This window comes from Sturnira hondurensis, unplaced genomic scaffold, assembly GCF_014824575.4.
Source record: "Sturnira hondurensis isolate 20B ecotype Veracruz unplaced genomic scaffold, ASM1482457v3 Scaffold0007401, whole genome shotgun sequence".
Lineage (NCBI taxonomy): Eukaryota > Metazoa > Chordata > Mammalia > Chiroptera > Phyllostomidae > Sturnira > Sturnira hondurensis.
In genome coordinates, this window is record NW_028080032.1 from 6804305 (window position 1) to 6811314 (window position 7010).

General features: G+C 38.9%; 1 pseudogene; it reads right to left on the reverse strand.

Annotated features, from left to right (window-relative positions):
* Positions 1–1404: 1404 nt before the first annotated feature.
* On the reverse strand, positions 1405–4319 carry LOC118990935 (phosphorylated adapter RNA export protein-like; annotated as a pseudogene).
* Between the last annotated feature and the right edge of the window lie 2691 nt (positions 4320–7010).

Sequence of the window (7010 nt, forward strand, 5' to 3'; positions counted from 1 at the left end):
TTTTATTCTACTTGGAAATGATGTTTGTGTATGGTGTGAGGGAAGAAATTCAATTTTAATTTTCCACAAGGAAAAACTTTTCCATATTTAGAAATTCAAACTTTACCCACGACTCTGCAGTGCTCACTGTGAGCATGAATGAGACTCCAGCTTACTGGGGGTCTGCTTCTCAGTTCTCTGTCCTGACATCTTTATCCCCAAACCAACATCATCCTGCCTTTATCGCTATGGTACTGAAATCAATCTTGATACTTAGTATAGCAATTTCTTTACCCTATTCTCCTTCAGGGAGATGTGGGTTGCGTTTTGCCCTTTGTTTTTCCATATAAATTTCCCATGAATTAAAATTGCGCTGAATTTATGGAATAATTTGTGGAGAATTTTTGTCATGATATTAAGTCTTTCTGTTTATAAACAGGACATATTTTCCATTTGTTTAGGTTAATATAATAGTCCTTTGCAATTAAGTTTTACACTTCCTCCACACTTTGCACATCACTTGTTAGATGTCTTCGCTTTCACAATTGGCATTTTTAGTATTTTGACTTTATATCCAGAAAATTTTCCAATACTCTTCTTGTTTCTAATCATCTGTTATATAAAAATAATTTTACTTTTTCAACATAGACAATTTTATTTTAATTTAATGTTACCAATCAATACATCTTTGAAAAGCTTCTGATGTTTATTTACTTCTGGAGAAAGAAATCAGTGGGGAGAGCTATCAGTATAAACTTATTTAAATTGTAATCACTATCCTTAAAATAGTCAGAGTTCTTAAAACACAGACAAACTAAATCTGGATGCATTTGTAATAAATAGTTTAACAATTTATGTGTCTTATTAGGATGTTTTAATGGAATGTTTTGAAAGCAGTCATAAATCACTGCAGAGATAAATTGGAAAAAGAAAACAAACTTTTGAATGGCATACTATAAGGACCTGGGCAAAACTGATTATCAACTAGCTAAAATTAGCACATGCAACAGATTTAGAAATTAAGTTTTCTGCTATACACTTTTAATATTTTGTCAGACATGAGGAAATTCTAAATGTTTTTATCAATCGCATTCATCCTCCCACGTATTCAATTTTATTTAAAACAAGAAAACAGGTCTTTCTCTTTAGATTTTCATGGCTATCAGTGTAAAGTAAAATGAAGATTCAGTAGAAATGGTGTATTACAATATTATTTTAGGAAGCTTTATTCCTCAAAATGCACTAAACAAATGTCCCAATCATGGGAATGACCAACCTTGATGGCTGCATCTGCATTCAGCTTCGTCTCTCCAAACGTGTTTGGAGAGCAACTTTGTTTCTCCTGTGAGCCACCAGAAGAGGCCAGGGCCTCATCTGTGTCACTTGCAAAAGTTTCTCATGGTGTATCGTCATCTTCTTGAAAATTTAGACTTTTATAGCTTGTTTCATCTTCCCCGCGCGCCGCCCCCCCCCCCAACACTTGCGTTTTCCTCTTCCTACCAGCTTTTTCCTCTTCCTATTTGTTCTGGTTTTCATGTCAAAAATGTCCTTAATTTGGTCCCCATTGATACCAGGAGTGTTTTTCAGGAGATGCAGGAAAACGCCATCTGCTGTTCTTCTCCAACTACCATCCCAGGGGTGAAAGCTGAGTTAAGTGAGATCTACAAAATGTTCTGTGGGATAAACCTCTGCTGCCTCTGACCTGGCCCCCGCCAGGGGAGTGCTCTTTGCTCTTGCTTCCATTCATTGTGAAAAGGCCACCATTTTGTTCAACTTCAGCAATTACCATCAGACGTTCAATTGCCTTTTTGTTCCCAATTATACCCACTGCTCGGGCTTATCTGATCTTTCTTTGGTTCCTGCAACCTGGAAGGAATTTCATCATCCACTTTCTCCTGAGAATCATCCTCTGTAATCTCATATTGGCCTTTATAGTCCATTTCTAGTATGTCCCCTAGTCTGTCTTTGACAGGTAGTTTCCATTTGAGATGACCTCACCCATTTTCCTCTTCTTTTGAGCTTATCTTCATGTTTTCATCAGGCTCTTTGTGTAATTCTTTTGCATGTTCTTGAGACTCCTGCTTAAATTTCTGAGCAAGCAAATAATTGTAGATCTCAGATTGTCTGCTTTTGTCCGTAGTGCTTTCTATTTCCAAGGTACCAAGTTCAGTGGCCACTGCATCTTGACTCATCTCCTGCAGCACAGTGCCCAATATGTGGTTAACCTTCTTCCCTCCAGCAAAAGGCAGTTTCTGGCTGCTCTGGTCACACTGAAAAGGCTCTGGTTTGAGGGGTGGAGGCATAAAACATTTCTGCGGCTTGTGTTTCTAATAAGAGTTATCATCATCTGAATCAGAAAACTCTCCTCACTCGAATCCACACTTTTAACAGTCTGATAATACGATACTGGTGCACAGGCTCCTGCAGTGCCCCCTGGAACGGCCTCACTGCACAGTCCCCACCTAGTGCTTTTGGCACCTGCAGCTGCCTGTCACTGGGTGCAGTAGTCATGTGGGAATCCAAGTCGGAAAGCTGTCCATCTTCCATGTCACCTGCCTCCTGTGTCGTGTTCCTGCAGCACAGGGAGTCAGATTAGACCATTTTAAATATAATGTTTTGTTTCTACCCTCCCAGTTGCTATGCTTTCAATTTATTTTTCTTGAATTAATTCACTGGCTAAGACTTCCAGTGCAATATTGAATACAAGAGAAGAGATAGGATGTTCTTTTCTTGCCATTTTTGAGATTTTTAAAAAATCAGATTAAGGAAGTTCCTACTATGCTTGGAGCTTTTAATAATAAATGGATGTGTAATTTTATCAAATATCTTTTTTGTATTTATTGAAGTGATCACATAGTCTTTATCCTCGAATTTTTCGAAGAATTTCCTAATGGTAAATCTTCTTGTATTCTTGGGGTACAACCAAGTTGGTCATAACATTTCCTTGAATTTGTCTTGATAAGTTTTTGTTTAAGATTTTGCAAACAAGTTTATGAGTGAGTTTAGTCAATGTTTCTTGCTTAACTGTCTTTGCCTGGTTTGTGTATCAAAGTTATACTAGCATCATAAAATCAATTGGCAAGTGTTCTCTATTCTTCTAGTGTCTGAAAGCATTTGGAATAAAGTTGGAATTATTTATGACTTGAACTTGATAAAAAGTAGCTTTAAAAGCATCAGAGCCTAGTATATTCTTGAAAGAAAATTATAAACTGCTAATTCAATTTTTTCAAGATTAGCAGTAGGATAACTGATGTTTTCTATTTCACTCTACTTCATTTTGTTAAGTGGTATTCTTAGAGGAATTCATCTATTTTATATCTGTTTTACAATTTATTATTTAAAAAGTCGTGGACTTCCGGTGGAGTAGGCAGACATGGCTCACCTCTTCACACAACCAAATCAAAATTACAACTAAAATATAGAACAATCATCCCTCAGAACTATCAGAAATCAAGTTGAATGAAAGTCTGTAACTATGGAATTAAAGAAACCATATCTATCCAGACTGGTAGGAGGGGCACAGACATGGAATAGGCTGGCCCCACACATATGTGTGGTGGGTAAAAATTCAGGAGGGATATCTCAGGACTGAGGAGTCCCAGCCCCCTACTAGAAGCCTCAGCCCAGGGTTCCAATGCCAGGAAGATAAATTCCCACAACTTCAGACTGCAAAGCTACAGTCAATTCCAGCAGGAGTTGACTCAGTGAAAGAAACTGCTAGACCCCCAGGAAGTTCCTATTAAAGAATGCACATATGGACTCACTTACACACACTCACTTCCTCTGAGCTCCAGTACAGGCCTAGCAGCTTGAAAGGAACCAGTGGTATACTGGGAGAAACTACAGTGTCTGGCATCAAGGTGAGCAGAGGCCATTGTCCCTTTTCTAAACCCTTCCCCCACAGATAACAAAACTGGCAAGCTGATGCCATATCTGAGACTTCATCAACCTGGCTAACACTCTGGAGGTCCCCAGAAACTCTGCCCCACCCAACAAATGGGCCCACCCAAGCTGGTTTTCCATATGAATGACTGGTCTTGGCTCATACTGCACTACTTCCTAAATCCTCTCAGACAAGCAATAGCTGGCCTCAGTGAGCTCTGGGCCCAGCACTAACAGCCAGCAGCCAGCCTAGATTAACAGCTAGGCTTCAACTGGGAATCTCCAAGCCCAGCACAAGTGGCAGCCATATCAGATTGCTTTATACCTCAGGCAAGGTGGCCTCGAGCAAAACACAGGTCAGAGCTGACCTTGGCCTGCACCACCTGGGAAACCTCAGGGCCAGTGCATGCAGTGGACAATGCAGACCACAGTGGAATACCACCACCCTACCCCTGCATAGCTGATCCTCTATGGAGGGCAGATGTATGTGGTCACAGCCAATCCTTGTAGCTAGCTGGCCTGGGTAAATCCCTCCCATTGATCTGCCAATAGCAACTAAGGCTCAACTAAAAGAGGAAGGTGTACTCAGTCTATGCAAAGAGCACACCTCAAGTACCCAGCTTGAGTGATAGAGGAGGCTGGGTCACTGGACCCTACAGGACACCCACTGTGTCAGGCCATGCCACTAAGACATGGAGTCAAAGCAGCTCTACTTAATACATAGAAACAAACACAAGGAGGCTGCCAAAATGTAAAGACAAAGAAACATGGCCCAAATGAAAGGAGAGGTAAAAACTCCAGAAAAAGAGCTAAAGGAAATGGAGATAAGCAATCTATCAGATGTAGAGTTCAAAACACTGGTTATAAGCATGCTCTGGGAACTTAGTGAGGACTTTAACAGCATAAAAAAAGATCCAGTCAAAACCAAAGGATACATTAATTGAAATGAAGAGCAATTTACAGGGAAACAACAGTAGAGTGGATGAAGCTCAGAATCAAATCAATGATTTGGAACATACGGAACCAAAAAATAACCAGTTAGAAGAACAAGAAGAAGAAGAATCCAAAAATAAGAAGGTAGTGTAAGCAGCCTCTGGAACAACTTCAAGAGGTCCAAAATTTGCATCATAGGGGAGCCCAAAGAAGAGAAAGAGCAAGAAACTGGAAATCTATTTTAAAAAATAATGAAAGAAAACTTCCCTAATTTGGTGAAGGAAATAGACATTCAAGTCGAGGAAGCACAGAGAGTCCCAAACAAGATGGATGCAAAGAAGCCCACTCCAAGACATATCATAATTAAAATGCCAAAGCCTAAAGATTGAGACAGAATCTTAAAAGCAGCAAGAGTAAAGAAATTAGCCCTAGCCAGTGTAACTCAGTGGACTGAACACAGGCTGTGAACCAAAGAGTCACTGGTTTGATTCCTAGTCAGGGTATATGCCTAGGTTGCAGGCCAGGTCTCCAGTAGGGGGCACTCGAGAGGCAGACCGCACATTGATATTTCTCTCCCTTCCTTTCTCCTTTCTCTGAAAATAAATAAATAAAATGTTAAAAATTTTTAACAAATTTAAAAAAATAGAAGTTAGTTACCTACAGAGGAGTTTCCATGACACTTTGAGCTGAGTTCTCAAAAGAAACTGCAGGCTAGAAGGGATTGGTAATTATGTTCCAAGTCATGAAAAGCAGAGGCCTAAGGCCAAGATTGCTCTACCCAGCAAAGATATCATTTAGAATCTAAGGGCAGATAAAGAGCTTCCCAGGCAAGAAAAAAACTAAAGGAGTTCATTATCATCAATCCACTATTACATCACATGTTAAAGGGACTCACTTAAGTAAGAAAAAGAAGATCAAAACTATGTACAATAAAATGGCAATAAATATATATCTATCAACAACTGAATCTAAAAATAAAACTAAGCAAACAAGAATAACAGAGACAGAATCATGGCAACATTGATGGCTGCCAGACTAGAGGGGTGTGTGGGGAATGGGTGAAGAGGTGAGGGGATTAAGAAGTACTAATAGGCAGTTACAGAATATCCATCGAGATGGAACATCCAGTATAGGGAGTGGAGTAGCCAGAGAACTTGTACACGTGACCCCTGGAAATGAACGTATGCTGGGGGTATTGCCTGAGGGATTAGGGGGTGCTGTGTGGAGAGGGACAAAGGGAGAAAAATCAAGACAACTGTAATAGCATAATCAATAAAATACAATTTTAAAAAATATTAGTTTTAATAAAATGTTCCTATTTTCAATTTTCCTACATCTGTAGTTTCCCCCTTTTTTCTATTCTTTAATTGTGTTCTTTGCTAGAAGTTTGACTGTTAATATTTTTAAAGATACAAATTTTGGCTTTGCTAGTGCTTTTTATTGTATATTTTCTAGATAATGAATTTCAGTTTTATGTTGTTTCCTTCCTTCTGCTTTGGATTTATTTTGCTGTTCTTTGTAATACTTAAGTTGCAAGCTAAGTTTAATGAAGTTCTAGCCTTTCTTCTTTTCTAGTATAAGCATTTAAAATATTAACTTCGGCTCTGGCCAGGTGGCTCAGTTGGTTGGAACATCATCTTGTACACCAGAAGGTTGCAGGTTCAATTCCCCATTGAGGCACTTACAGGGGGCAACTGATTGATGTTTCTGTCACATCGATGTTTCTCCCTCTCTCTCTTTCCTCTGTCTCCTCCTTCCTCTCTCTCTAAAATCAATAAATAACATCCCCCTGGGTGAGGATTAAAATAATAATAATAATAATAATAATAATAAAATATTAAATTTCTATGTTTAATTTAGCTATAACTATAAATTTTGATGTTATTTTTGATTTTAGTACAATTTTAAAAAATCTCCTATAATTGCCACTGTGACTTCTTCTTTGCTCTATATGTTTAGATATTTCATTTACAAACATTTTAAAATATGCAAACACAGGAGAATGGAAGAGGAGGCACACACTGAATTCTAAACACTGAGCCTCTTTGCTTTGTCACAACAATCGACCCAGGGCTTGGTATTGCCGGTGATTACCAAGACCAAGGGACATAGTGACCTTGAGAGGGAGAAAGGACAAAAACAGAAGACCGAGGTTTAAAATATGATGATTAACTCTGTGCCAATTCTACCAATGAGTATCTGAACCCCATCCTCTT